The sequence below is a fragment of the Rhinolophus hipposideros genome (genome assembly GCF_964194185.1).
Source record: "Rhinolophus hipposideros genome assembly, chromosome: 16".
NCBI lineage: Eukaryota > Metazoa > Chordata > Mammalia > Chiroptera > Rhinolophidae > Rhinolophus > Rhinolophus hipposideros.
In genome coordinates this window covers 1800347-1816032 of record NC_138062.1, presented here as the reverse complement: position 1 = coordinate 1816032, position 15686 = coordinate 1800347, and positions in this window count along the sequence as shown.

Sequence of the window (15686 nt, the reverse complement as noted above, 5' to 3'; positions counted from 1 at the left end):
TATATTAATAGTATTTTCTTCACTAGTGTGAAGCCTCCTGTATTTGGAGTAAATAGGTAAGAGTTAATAAGTGATCATAAATAAAGAGTTGGATGTATATAATACCACAAATATAAATACATAGTCATATGTACAAATCCCACACATACATATATACAGTTCACAAGTTGCCTGTTGAGATTCCATAATATACTAGGATTTAGAAAGTTCACAAAGAAGAAAATTAAATCACTTCTTAAAGAGTATTAAATGTCATTGAAAAAACAGTATGCTCATGAGATAATCAATGTGTTAAGAATGTTAAGAAGAGTTAGTTACTGTGGCCTAGGGAGTTTTTATGCACCATGCAAAACCTGAAATGGAAATTGAGGAAAATCTGCAAGTTGCATCAGGAATAGAGCACCACTGCAGAGATTAGAACACAGATATCACAGTTCTGTAGGGTGTGCAAGTTTGTGGAACTTCCCAGAAGAAGGACACACCTCCATCGGCCATAGCGGAGCTGATTGTGTCTTAACTTTTCCAGCTCAGTGTCGTACTCGCTCTAGGGGACAGGTGCTCACGGGACACTGGTGCAAGTTGCCACTCTGTTAACAGCGTCTCACTTGTCTTCTAACTCAATCCAATTCTTGACGCCTTTGGCAGTTAGTTCTGAGGCTAGAATATTTATGAAAGAATCCTAATCTCCTTCCGGTGTGTCTGCAGTCACGAGTTATCTATCGCAGTACAGATTCATGTAATCCCCACATGAGAGTATCGCAGCATGTGTGTCACAGTAATCCTTTGTAAGGATCACACTGCCAAGTCGCCTAGCTGTACATTTCAGAGCCCAGCCGTCTAGGGTTGTGTGTCAAATGGAGTTTATTCCCCATGCATGTTCTCGTAAAACCTCTAGAATCTAGTATGCTGAGATAGTAATCTTCATTCAAGGTTGGGTTCATCTGTTCTGCTTGTCCTTTGGTAGCTACCACTCAGGGCATTTCTGGTAAGTTAACAATTATAAACCTTAAGAAAACAAAATTGGATTCAGTTCCTGTGAGTGAGTGTAGCAGTCACCCATAGTCTATCTTCCTTAAATATGTACAAATGCCATGGTTACTGGTTATCAAGTTACTGTGTCTCTTGATGTGTTTTTTATTACAGTAGCTTTAAGAATATCATGCATGTTATAGGACATATGCACAAAGTGAGTTTTTAGCATTTATGTTGGTAAAGCTTTCTATAATCATGAGCTATTTAACAGATAGCGGGGACATGGCTTCTTTATAATGAATATAGGAAATGCCATTTGCCTCAAAGGTCAAGAATAAAGACATTGTAGATTGATTGGACTGTAGCCCATGTAAGCAGGAGGATTGCACTTGATAAATAAACATTTCTGAAATTATTGTAACATGCTGTATTTAAAACTATGTTACAAAAATTATTTAGGAACTAGAGGTGTCTCCAAAGTCCCAAGCATCTTTCCCCTGAAATATAAAAACATGCCTCTGGTGTCAGATAAATTTCTCTAAAATTCTCTTACTATCTCTAAAGTTATAAATTAATGCCCCAAGGCTTGCTCTTAGCCAAAATCCCAGGTTTCAGCAAAAAGTCCCACAACTGCAAGAAAGGCAAAAATATTTTCTCTTTAACCCACACATCCTAAAATAATAGCCTTAGGGTGTTTTTGTTCACATTTCTATTCTGTTTTGAAGAATAATACACCCACATGGTTCAAACATCCAAACGTATAAAACTACACAGTGAAAAGATTCTCCCATCCTTGTTCCGCCTCCCATTTCTTGGCTTCCACCAAACATTTCCATAAATAAAGACTTGTTTAGTTTCTTACGTTTCCTTCCAGAGTTTCTTAAATAAAATGTTCTGGCTACATAACAAATCACTGCAAATCTGGCATGAAGCAGCCATTTATTTTTTTTAAGTCTCATAATGTTTATGCAACGTCTGGCGGGGCTCAGCAGGATGGTCTGTGTGCACTCCACGGTGTCTGCGGCTTCAACCAGGATAGCTCGAAGCCCACGGTCATTCTCCAGCTGCCTCTGGACCATCGGAGACTTGTTTCTCACAAATTCGGCCCCTGGGCTGAAATGACTGGCAGGTCAGTCACAGCACCTGTACCTGGTCCCTCCATGAGGCTTGAATTTCACACAGTGTATTCATTGCATCTCAGGGCTCCAAGCACAAATGCTCCAGTGGGCAGAGTACCAGCAGCCGTGTTCTTAGCATTCCAGTCTCAATAGTTATATTCAGAGCCCAATACAAAACGAAAATGCCAGGCGACCTCATTCAGTAATTACTAAGAATTTCAAGACTCACGGCAGACCATTAAACAAAGCATGAGACCTTTATAAGCATGGGATTCTGTATGACTGATAGGTGTGTGTCCGCAAAGCTGGCTTTTGGTCACATAAAGTATTACTTTTGGTACATTCCACTCTTTATGAGTCACAAAGCTAACACGTTTCACAGGGAGAACACATGTATCTCATATCTTGATGAGGGGGTTGTTGAATTTGAGAACATTTACAAAAACCATTATATAATTTAAGAAAAAATATAAATAGTAACGTGTATTGATTTTCCCTATTTTCCGCATGTGACATATTATATATAAAATTCTGTGCCTTGCTTATTTTGGTTAATAATTACCTTGGAATCTTGCATATAATCTCATATACAATTCTCTCATTCTTCTATATCTAGGTAACACCACAATTTAGCCAATCTCTTATTTAATGAGTATTTAAGTTCTTCCAAACCTTCTGTTAAAACACGTGTTGTAAGATCTAAGTCTAATATATTAATTCATACCAGTGTGAAAGATGTCTAAAGTAGAAAGCTAGATCAAAAGGGAAATGCATATGTAATTTTATCCAATCAATGAAAATTATATGTATGAGTTGTGATCAAACAATACGGTGAATATTTAAATTAAAAAATTATTACAATAAAGGACACATTGCCATTAATCCCCCTCAAATTAACCCCCGCCCCTCACTCCAAACACACTTATCCCATCGTTCTTGCCACTTTCTGAAGCCATTCTGGAAGTCCTCTTTTGTGAGGGTCTTTAGTTGCACTGTCATGGCTGCCTCTGTGTCCTGAATCATTTTGACTTTGGGGAAGAGCCAGAAGTCGCAACGATACCAGATCCAGTGAATAGGTGGTTGAGGATACACTGTAATGTTTTTATTTGACAGAAATTGCTATATACCAAAAGCGATGTGTGACACGGAGCCTTGTCATGATGGAGGATGATTTACAGCACAGTTTAAAACACACCTTCTCTCAGCCGTAGTTCACACCCAACTGACTGCACTGAACAAGTTGAAACTTGTCACATACTGTTGTTACTAAGGTTTGACGTGCCACTTCCTGTATTGAAGATCCCTCCCTTTCTGTTGGATGGCACTTGGCAGCAGCATTCACTGTATTTTCTGATCACAATGGAAAGGCTCCGTGTCACACATCGCTTATGGCATACGGCAATTTCTGTCAAATATGAACATTACTCCTCTTATTCACTGCATCTGGTGCCATGAGACTTCTGGCTCTTCCCCAAAGTCAAAATGAGTCAGGACATTGAGGAACCTCAACAGCGCAACTAAAGACACGACAGAGGACTTTCAGAACTGCTTCAGAAAGTGGCAGGAATGGTGAGATGAGTGTGTTTGTAATGGGGGGGAGTATTTTGAGGGGGATTAATAGCAATGTGTCTTTTACTGTAATATATATATTTTTAATTTAAACATTCACCATATTGTTTGACCACACCTTGAACAATGACTATTTAGATGTCATAATATGGCTCTTCATGGTGGATGTCTCATTCTGTACCCTACCATTAACATATGAAGCACTGTTTTCCCATTCTGTTTTCTTACATCTTTGCTTTCAATGTTTGTGATCAAACTTGTGATTTTTCACCAATCTGACAGGCAAGTAGTAGTATCTTAGTGTAGTTTTGACCTATATTTTCCTTCTTCTGAGTGGGATTGAGTATCATTCATATGGTTCAAAGCCAATTATATTTTATTTTATGTTAATTATTGCTGTCCATTACTTGTTTATTTTTATTATTCTTATTGATTTAAGTGATCTCCAGTGGTTTGAAATAACTATATACAAGATTAGCCATTCCAGCATTACTTGTATTTATATTTCTTAAACATTGAGATAATTATTTATAGGAGACTGCTTAATTATGTTATGGTAAGTTTGTCCATAGCAAAAACCATGAAGCAGTAAATATATGAGCACACTCTTTTAATTATCTTCTGAATAGACTCCAATGTGTTAAAAAAAAAAAAAGCAAAGTACAGAACACATTGTATTGTACACAATTATTTCTATTTTTTAAAGAAATAACTTTTACTTGCTTTTATAGGCATAAAAGTAAACTTTTGAGAGAGTATTTATGTGGAGTAGTTACAAAAGTTACCTGTTTAGGAGACAGGATTAGATAAAGGACGGAGGGCAGAAGGAATCAGATGATTCCTAACTATAAAATACTAATAATTTTAATTTTTAAAAGGTGAATATGATAACTATGGAAAATAAATATATTTATAGAAATTATATAGACTTAAATAGAAGATGTTACAAAATGTCATGGATTGATCTTAATGTTGTATATTTTATTAACAATTTGAAATTATTTCTTAACTTTCAATGCTAGAATAAAATACTAGAATAACAGTTCCACCTTTACAGGGAGTCGTCTTATTATTTTTTTTGCACACCATTTGCTATTGTATTGCATGAGACTTCATGTGAATAGTTTTTAAAATGAAAAGGAAGTTTACGAAACGAAAGAATACGGCGATGAAGACATATTGGTAGCTTTTTAAACTCAATTTTTTTCTTATCCTATTTTTATAATTATGAAATATTATGTGGTACAAATAATCATTAAACTTGTTTTTTTACTTTCATTTTTTATGATATTTCTTAATAGGATTCTTCAAGACTTAATTCAGTTATTCATATGTTTCCTGACTCTTGTTTTTAAAACCAAGATATAAAGCTGAAAATATAAACAGAAAAATTCAGAAACCTATCATCACAAACTTTCACATTTTGTGATTTTTTTTTGTATGACCGACTGAGTTATTTTTTTGTTCTTTCTTTCTAATCTATTAGCAAATTTCACTTTCCTGAAAGAAAAACTACCATGTTTGTGTCATTTTCTCATAAATTACGAATTCTGTTAATCTCAATAATTATTTAAGTCCATGACCTTTAACTATTAGTTCTGAGAAAGAAGGATGATAATATATGACACCAAGATATTTGGCATGAAATGAAAATGGTCCGCTGTAATTAAAATGTAAGTTATTGTTAGAAGGAAAGGTCATACTAAGAAAATATAATTTCGGAAGTGTATTAGCAAGCACCCTCCAGTGTTTGTTACATGTGAAATATGCACTGAGTACTTGACATTTAAAGAGGATGTTGGAAATTCTCGTGATCTATACTCAAGCATTTTTGTGCACTCATGTTGCATTAGTTCATCCTGTTCAAATTATTCTTAACCAGTTAAATGCTAAGTGTAACACTGCATTTTATCTTGGGAACCCAAATGCTTTACAGATAAGGAAATACATTTACAAATTTTAAAAGAGCAAATGTGATTTAGGGAGTGTTTGAAGATATTTGTTGAACACAAGTTTTATGCTTTACACTTACACAGTGAAGTTGTTATAATTGTATATTTTTTATTGATGAAATATACTCATTTCATTATTTAATCTGTTGAAAGCATGGAATGTGGTTTTTTTGTATATTTCCAGTATTCTTATTTAAAAGATCAATCTATTGTAAGAAATACTGTATCTTATGGTGATACTAGTGAAGTTGTTTGAGAATCAGGTTTTAGGCATTTTGGCCCTAATAAGTCAATAGATAAGATGTTCTGGAGTCTGAGAATATGTAGAGAAACATATCACCAACGATGAGACAAATTAATGACCTTGATATAGGTAAGAAATAAAAATTATTTTGTTTGAAAATAACTCGTTTTCACAAAAAAGAGTTTATACACACACACATATATATATATATATATATATATATACATATATATATATATACACACACACACACACATATATATATATAAATACATATATAGGTATATATATACACATATATTTTCCCCCCCACATCAACATGTGACTCAGTGAATATTGAAGCATATAGGCCTGGACTAAATTATCATCTGGGCTCATTACAGATAACACACACTTAACTCGGATCCTCAGTTTTTACTGTGTGCTAATTTGAGAAGGAAAAACCAATTCAAATATTACTTTAAAAATATCACTACTCCTGATTTATGATACATATCTTTGGGTAATATTATCAAGTTTAGATTTGTTTTATTTACCTATATTTACAATCTCCCGCTCTCAATTTTTATATTAATTTATTACATACATGTTGTTTGTAAAATATAAATAGTCACATCTACTATCATTTTTATAACATAACTCATGTTTTAACAAATCATTGAATTGCTTCTAAGTAACAGTTCATGATCAAGAAATAAGAATTCTTGCATGAGAGACAGAGAGCCCACCAGATATGTTGGAGTGCTTTTCTTATACATGGAGGGAATAACATGGGTTATCTGTTTATAGACATATACTTTTGAAAGAACATCATTCCTCTTTTTTTTTTTTTCTTTAGACAAGCTATCTTCTTTGAGTCTGAGCACAGTTCTGTAAAGTGTCTTGATAAATTAGTAAGAGAAGATGGGAGGTAATCAATCTGAATCAAGTGTCAGGAGAAGTAAGAGAACATGGAATTGGTAGTTAGGGCTATGATTCATACAGTGGACAATATAATCTTAGCTCCTTCATCTAGAAATAATTCAAACAATGTCGTATTCAAAACTACATGGTAATTATACATTTCTTGATTTATGCTAGATAAAAATAACAAAATATGATTTGTATTAAAATATTCCATCAAATGCATCATTGCTCAATATTTTTATTAAAATAATCAATTGATTCATTAAACAGATATCAGTCATCTGCTATCATTAAGCAGTGTCCTAGACAATAAGAACTCAGAAAAGGAAAAGGCCCCTGACCTCAGAAGTTAACATATAATTGGGAGAGACAGACAATAAATAATTAAAAATAAATGACAAAGGAAAATATAAGACAATGAAAACACTACACAGATAATTTTAAGGGAACTCTGTGATGACTCTCTTTACTGTGTTTCCCCAAAAATAAGACCTAGCTAGACAATCAGCTCTAATGTGTCTTTAGGAACAACAATTAATATAAGACCTCTTTAAGAGCAACAGTTAACATAAGACCCAGTTTTATACTATATTATATAAGTAAATATAACTTTACTTATAGTAAAGTTATAAACTTTACTTATAGTAAAATAACACCGGGTCTTATATTAATTGTTGCTCCAAAAGACACATTAGAGCTGATTGTCCAGCTAGGTCTTATTTTTGGGGAAACAGTAGATACCATGGGTGGGAGAGAAGTTTCTAAAGAGGTTACCTTTAGGTAGAGAGATACGTGTTAAGAAATGAGATCAGATGAAAGCATTCAGGCAGAATGAACAGGTAGGACAAAATCTAAAAGTAGTAGCAATGATGTTTTAGAGAAATGGAGAGCAAAATTTGTGGTCTGAAAAGAAATGTCAGTGACAAGAGATGTATTGTCTGTGGTTGGAGTGGTGGACCAATACTGAATAACGGAGGGATGTGTAAAAGGGGAAGGAGTGTGGTTGCTCTTCGTAGAGCCGGAAGTTGGCGAGCAATAAGCATGGCGATCTTGTAACTGATGTATGTATTAAAATAATTCTAGGTTCTGTAAGTTTGGCTAATGATCACACCCAACCTATGTACACAGGGTGATCAGTGGGGTGGGATGTATGTGTCTGGGGCTGGGTTGTAGTTGTTGAGCTAGAAGTAAGTAGATGGCGTTGACCAGTGCTGCACATGGACGTAAGAAATGCTAATTCACTGGCTGCTTATTGGAGGGGGAGGGAAGAGAGACAGTCAGGGAAACGTGTGTTATACCTGAATGGGGTAATTTGTGCACCAGTGACTGCAGGGTGGAGGGTATGGGGTGCTGTGTGAACATAGTTCGAAGTCAGTATTGGGTCTGTTGACTCTGAGATGCATGATTTATGTGTGTGTGTCTGTAACTGGATATATCTGGTTAGTGCCTGGCTTTTGGATTCTAGCCCTCAGAAATGGAGTTCAGAGCTAAAGGTATGGAATAGACCCTCATCACCTCATTATGGCTTTTAAAGCCATTGAAACAGATAAACATCACTCTGAGAAAGTGTGTGTCTGTCCATGTGAGAAACGGAGGGAAGGAAGGAGGTGGGGAGTGGAGAGAGAGAGAAAAAAAAAAGGTACCTGTCATTTCAAATTTTAGAAGTTGAGCAGTGTAGGAAGAAAAGCTACTCAGAAATCGAGCAGCCTGTGAGTTAGGAGAATATTAGAAATTGCATTTATAAAAGTCAAGAGATTATAGTGTTTCCATAAGGATGGAACTGTTGCCTTTGAGAAGTGGTTGTAAAAGACTAATTAGGTGAAAGCAAAACGCTCAAAACAAATCATGATTTGTCAATGTAGAGGCCATTGATTATGTTGTCAAGAGAATTATTAAAGGAACAGAAAGGAGAGAGCCCAATTAGGAGGAGTTGGGAAGAGGATGAGAAGTGAGGTAAGTAAAAAGTAAGGAAATGCTGATAGTTATTATACATGAGAGCTAATTCAACATAAAGCAAAGTTAAGAAGCCATGCCACAAAAGTGCTGACACTGAGCAAAGGAAATATTTAAAAATAGAACTAATTCAAAATAATTGTCATAATGTCATAAATTATTGTTGTAAAACATACTGTAATGCCCCAAACAATGTGTTTATAAAGATAACAAATAAAACAAAAATCAAGCTTCCTACATATATTGGTTCCGCAGTGTCACTCTGTGTAATATGATGTTTATTCTCCAAAGCTCACGTGAGTTTCAGAAGTTTTGGAAAACTATTTGGAGTGTTATTTGCATCCCTTTGAATAAATGGTTTGTTTGTAGTAAGGGACAGGAGGACTAATGCAAACAGTTTACAACACGTACAAGTGAATGTGTGACAACAACTGCACAGAAGCCAGGAGGGCAATGCTAGGAGTATAATGCTGGGAGGTGCTTAAAATATGTATGACATGGCACAACCTCTCGAAGGTACACTGTGGAAGTTAAGGACGTGTGGTAATTCTAAAGTAACCACAGGAACACAAAACAAAGTGTTGATAAGCTAACGTCGGACATGCAAAATACTCGGTCCTGAAAAAAGCAGGAAAGGAAGGCATGCTGTCAATTTTTATAGGCACAACACATACATACATACACACACGCACATAATTAAACATCTCCGTGAGACAGATTTTAACAGTGTTATTCAGAATGCCAGAATAAATTTCTCCATATCCATCATTGTTCCCTTTATGAACCCGATGCAGTGGACCGCAACCTTGAGTGAGAACAAGATTAAAAATAAAAAGACGCAAAGGAGATTGCCATTGCAGGAAAGCTGACTGCACATCCTTTATTTAAAAAAAGAAAGTGCTGGCACATTTCCGGAGTTTTAGCAAGGTGACTAAGGCTTTAAATTTTTTGTTCTTTACTGCACGTCAGGATATGCTAATAGGGACACAAGGACAGACCATAATCAACCGTTTTAACCCAGGGTAAAAGCATAACAGTGCAAAAATTACCATCTAACCCCCTCCTTGATTTTCCCTTGTTATGCTGTTTATTAAGCAAGGATAGTTCCTTAGGAAAGGCCAGAACCAGGAGGAAATCTAATTATTCAACTGATCAGTTTATAAAATCCATGGAGGCCACCTCTGTGACCTTACCTTCGTGCAGTATGAAGGCGTGGTCTCTGAATGAGGAGCGAGTGCGTGGATTGTTAGACCTTGTATCTTTAGGTATGCTAGAAACTGTGCATTTGCTGTGAATTAAATAAATCATTTAAATGATCTCTAGTTCTGTGATTGTAAAAGGATGTAATTCACAGACTAGGTGTGCAGGTGACTCCTTTATGAATTCCATATACATTCTCAAAGAACAGTTATCCAGAGTATGAAATCATCAACCTGCCATGGGTAGAGCACACATTAAAATCAGCCCTGTGTTCTTCCCAAATGATGAGACAGACATCCACAGGGCCAGGGAAATGTGCTTCCTCACCGCCATCAGTCACACTCCAGATACCCAGGACTCTCATTTCCCTCCCAGAGGGCCCAGAGTCCATGTCCAGGACCTTGGTCGACCTTCTCTATGTCTATTCTCACAAAGCCAGTCCACGCTGCCCACATGCTTGTCCCCAGGCATGACAGAGGACTGGATGTTGGGATGAGATGGGTCCAGAGTTTGGGTGTGTGCACTAAAGACCCTGTGGTGTAGGATGGAACCAGGGTGGGAAGAGAACTGACGGCTGCTCACCTGAGGCCTCTAGCTTCCCTATTTTTCCCTAATTGCTCTCCAAATATAGGAAGCAAGTCTGTGTTTTATTTTGGGTTTGAAAATATGAGAATTTTTATCCATAAGTACTTCATAGTTTAAGGCTATTGTGGGTGATGTTTTTCTTCTTAGAACTTCTGATTATTTTTAACATATGAGAATACTAGGAACGTGTTTGCTTTTTGTAAATTTATTTTGCACTTTCCCCTTTGCTAAACACACTTAGTAGTTCTAGTACATAATTTTCCTCTTATATATAGATGATCATTCATCTACGAACAAGGAGAGTTTTGCATGTTAATTTTCATCCAGATGACATTTATATCTATTTCTTGACTTACTTCACTAGCATAAACCTAATTTCAGTGTTAAATAGAAGTCAAACAATTTATATCTTCACTTTGGAGGAAAATCCCAAGTTTTTCAAGATGACATGGGATGTTGGCCACGAGGGCTTTGGAGATGTACCTTATCAGGTTGAGAAAGTTACCTTCTATTAGTTCTAGTTCCATGCTAATTTTTCCAGGAATAAATGTTGGCTTTATCAAATGTTTTTTAATATCTATTGCAATGCTTATAATTTTTTTTCTTCTATGTTTTGCTAATTTGGTGAATTGCATTGTTTAATTTTAAAATGTTAAATGAAACATTTCTTGAGTAAATCACTACGCATGTGAATTGACACACACAGATAATTTGATTTGCTAAAATTTGGTGAGAATTTTTCCTATGTTCATGACTGATTTTGGTCAGAAGTTTTCTCTTTGTGTATCTTCATCTGTTTTGAAATGAGAGTAATGCTGATCCCTAGAATGCTTGTGAAATATTCCGTATTCTTTTTCAAATTTTCAGAAACGTTTGTATGAAATTTGAATTATTATTATTTTTTTGAGTGTTGTTATAGTTCTCTAATGAAGTCATCTCATCCTGGATTTTAGTGGTTTGTACTCTTCATGGAATTTATCCATTTCACCTAAATTGTTGAATTTATTGTTATAAGACTATTTATATTTTCTTGCTAGCCTTTTAAAATGTACAGATTATAATGAACTCCATTATTTCTGCCATTAGTAAATTTTATCGTTTTTTCCTGCTCACTATGACTAAATGTATATCCTTTTTTGTATTTACTAAATGTACATCATTTTTTTAAACTTCTCAAATAATAAGGTTTTAGTTCATTCATTGTTTTTCTCTATTTCACTTTTATATTTTATTCATCCCCCCCCCATATTTATTGTTCTCTTTATTACATTTTGTGTTTATTTTGCTGTCAATTTTCTGCTTTCTTAAATGGGTCACTGAGGTAACTGCTTTGAGACCTTTCTTCTGTGCTAATATTGAAGTTTAGTACTACAAAATTTCCCTTAAGTATTATAATATTTGCACTGCACAAATTTTGATATACTGTGTTTTAATTTTGATTCAGTTCAAAGTATTTCCTCATTTTCCTCTTGATATTTTGGTCAATTGTTATTTAGAAATGTATTAATTAGTATCCAAATATATTAGCCTGTTGAAATACTTTCAAGAAAATTAGTTTTGTTATAATTTAATTTCACTGTGGTCAGAGAAAATCCTTCACATGATTTTGTTTCAGTGGGTTATGTTTCATGGCCCAGATTATGGGTATCTTGGTAGAGGATTTGTAGGGACGTGAAAGGAATGCGTGTTCTGCAGTTGTTGGTTGAGTACTCCAAAAATGTCATTTGCGGAGTGTTGGTTGATCGTCACTTTTTCCTAGAAACTTACTGTCCATTGGTTCTACAAGTTACTGAGAGAGAGAAATTGAATCTTCAACTCTAATTTAAAATTTTCTATTTTTCCTTGTTCTGTCAGTTTTTGCTTCATGTATTTCCAAATACTCTTCTTAGGTAAATATTTAGGATTTTTATGTTCTCTTGATAAATTGATTTCTGTCTCTATGAAATAAACTTATCATTAGTAAGATTTGTTGCTGTAAAACCAACTTTGTTTGATGTTAATACAGCTTTTCAAGTTTTCTTTTGATGAATATTATTATTGAAAATCATTTTCATCCTTTTATTTTAAAGTACTTATTCCTTTACATTTTAAATTGGTTTTATTTTAGGCATCATAATGTTTGATTTTTAATGTCATTCATAACATATGCCTCTTAATTTAGGTTGTTCAGAACATTTGAATTTAATGTGGTTATTGTTTCGAATATCTGCCATTAAGCTATTATTGTGACAGTTATTTTAAATTTGTCACATCTTTGTTTCCTTCATCTTTTCAGCCTTTTCCAGGATTGAGTATTTTGCATGTCTGACGTTAGCTTATCAACTCTAGTTCTTTGTTTTGTGTTTCTGTGGTTACTTTGGAGTGGTGCCACATCTTTAATTTTCACAGTGTACTTTCAAGAGGTTGTGCCATTTCAAGTATATTTTAAGCACCTCTCAGCATTATACTTCCGTCATATGCTTCCTGGTTTTTGTGCAATCGTCACACATTCACTTGTACATATTATAAACTCCTTAATACACTGTTATTGCTTTTGCTTTACTACTTACTTTGTTTGTTTCAGGTGTACAAAACAATGTAATAGACATTTACACCCTCACAAAGTGATAACCAACCCCAATCTACTACCCCTCTGACATCACATACAGCTGTAACAATTCCATTGACTATATTCCCTATGCTGTCCTCCACATTCCATAACTCTGTGTACCGGGGTGCCAAAAAACTGTATACACATGATTTGTATCTTGCATCTTTTGTTATCAGTGTATATTGAATGGTACAATCTTAATATATATTTTTTTCCTTTCTTAAGAGGTGTATACATTTTTTTGGTACCCTCTGTATATATAACTAATTCTAGTTGACATTCAGTAGTGTTCAGCTTCAGCTTCAGGTGTACAGTGCAGTGGTCAGGCATCTACACTGTCCATGAAGTCTCCCTAATAAGACAGGTGCCCGTCTGACACCCTACAAAATCTTTACAACATTATTGATTATATTCCCCAAACTGTATTTCCTATCCCTGTGACTACATTGTGACTGCCAATTTGTACTTTCTAATCCCTTCACCTTCTCCCCTGCCCCTCCTCCCGTCATGCAACATTCTTTTTTCCCTGTATCTCTGGGTCTATTTCTGTTTTGTTTGTTTATTCTGTTCTTTAGATTCAACATATAAGTGAGATCATATTGTGTTTCTCTTTCTCTGTCTGACTTATTTCACTCAGCATAATATTCTCTAGGTCCATCCATGTCATTGCAAATGGTAAGATTTCTTTCTTCTTTATGGCTGCGTAATACTCCGTTGTATAAATGTACCATAATTTCTTAATCCAGTCGTCTACCGATGGGCATTTCTGTTGTTTCCATATCTTGGCTATTGTGACTAGCACTGCGATAAACATAGGGGTGCATGCATTTTTTCGAATTAGTGTTTTGGAATTCTTTGGCTAGATACCCAGGAGTGAAATTGCTGGGTCATAAGGTAGTTCCATTTCCAGTTTTTTTAAATACCTTCATACTGATTTCCATAGTGGCTGCACCCACCAACAGTGCACAAGCGTTCCCTTTTCTCCACATCCTTGCTAGCACTGGTTGTTTGTTGATTTGTTGATGACAGCCATTCTGACTGGGGTGAGGTGGTATTTCATTGTGGTTTTGATTTGCATTTCTCTAATGATTAATGACATTGAGCATTTTTTCATAGGTCTGTTGGCCATCTGTATGTCCTCTTTAGAGAAATGTTTCTTCATGTCCTCCGCCTATTTTTTAATTGGGTTGTTTTTTGGTGTTGGGTTGTAAAGTTTTTTAAATAAATTTTGCATAATAACCCCCTATCAGATTTATCATTGGTAAATATCTTTTCCCATTCGATAGGATGCCTTTTTGTTTTATTGATGGTTTCATTTGTACTGAAAACAAAATTTTAGTTTGCTGTAATCCCACATGTTTATTTTTTCTTTTGTTTCCCTTGCAGTGAAAATATTACTAAGGGAAATTCTGCAAATTTACTTCCTATATTTTCTTCTAGGAGTTTTATGGTTTCAGATCTTACATTTAAGTCTTTAATCCATTTGAATTTATTCTTGTATATCGTGTAAGGAGGTGGTCCAGCTTCATTTTTCTGCATGTGTCTGTCAAATTTTCCCAGCAGCATTTATTGAAAAGACTGTGTTTACCCCAATTTAAATTCTTGCTTCCATTGTCATAGATTATATGACCATATAGGCATGGATTCATTTCTGGCTTCTCTATTCTGTTCCATTGATCTATGTGTCTGTTTTTATGCCAGTACCATGCTGTTTTGATTACTGTAGCCTTGTAGTATAATTTGATGTCAGGTAGCGTGATACCTCCCACTTTGTTCTTATTTGTCAAGATTGCCATGGCTATCCAGGGTCTTTTATGGTTCCCTATAAATTTTAGGATTATTTGTTCTAGTTCTGTGAAAAATGTTATTGGTAATTTGATAGGAATTGCACTGAATTTATATATTGCCTTAGGTAGTATGGACTTTTTAACTAGTATATTAATTCTTTTTATCCATGAGCATGGTATGTGTTTCCATTTATTTGTCCTTTAATTTCTCCCTTCAATGCCTTATAATTTTCTGAGTACAGGTCTTTTATTTCCTTGGTTAAATTTATTCCTAAGTTTATTGTTTTTGAAGCAATTGTAAATGGGATTGTTTTCATAATTTCTCCTTCTGATAGTTTGTTATTGGTGTAAACAAATACAACTGATTTCTGAATATTCATTTTGTATCCTGCTACTTTATGGAATTCATTTATCAGTTCTAATCATTTCTTTGGTGGAGTCTCTGGGGTTCTCTGTATATAGGATTGTGTCATCTGCATATAATGACAATTTTATTTCCTCCTTTCTAATTTGGATGCCTTTTATTTCTTGTATGATTGCTGTGGCTAGAACTTCCAGAACTATGTTTGTGTTGACTAAAATTGGTGAAAGTGGGAAAAGTTACTTACTTTTCAAGAGTTTAAAATATAATTTAAAAATGAGTTTACTATTTTTACCATTTCCAGTCATTTTCCTTTTTTTCTGTAAGACCTCCTTTTTAACATTAATAGTAATAAAGTTGATGGTGGTGAATTCGTTCAGCTTTTTAATGTAAACATACTTATTCCAATTTTGTTTTTGAAAGAGATTTTCTTTGTTATAATTCTAGGT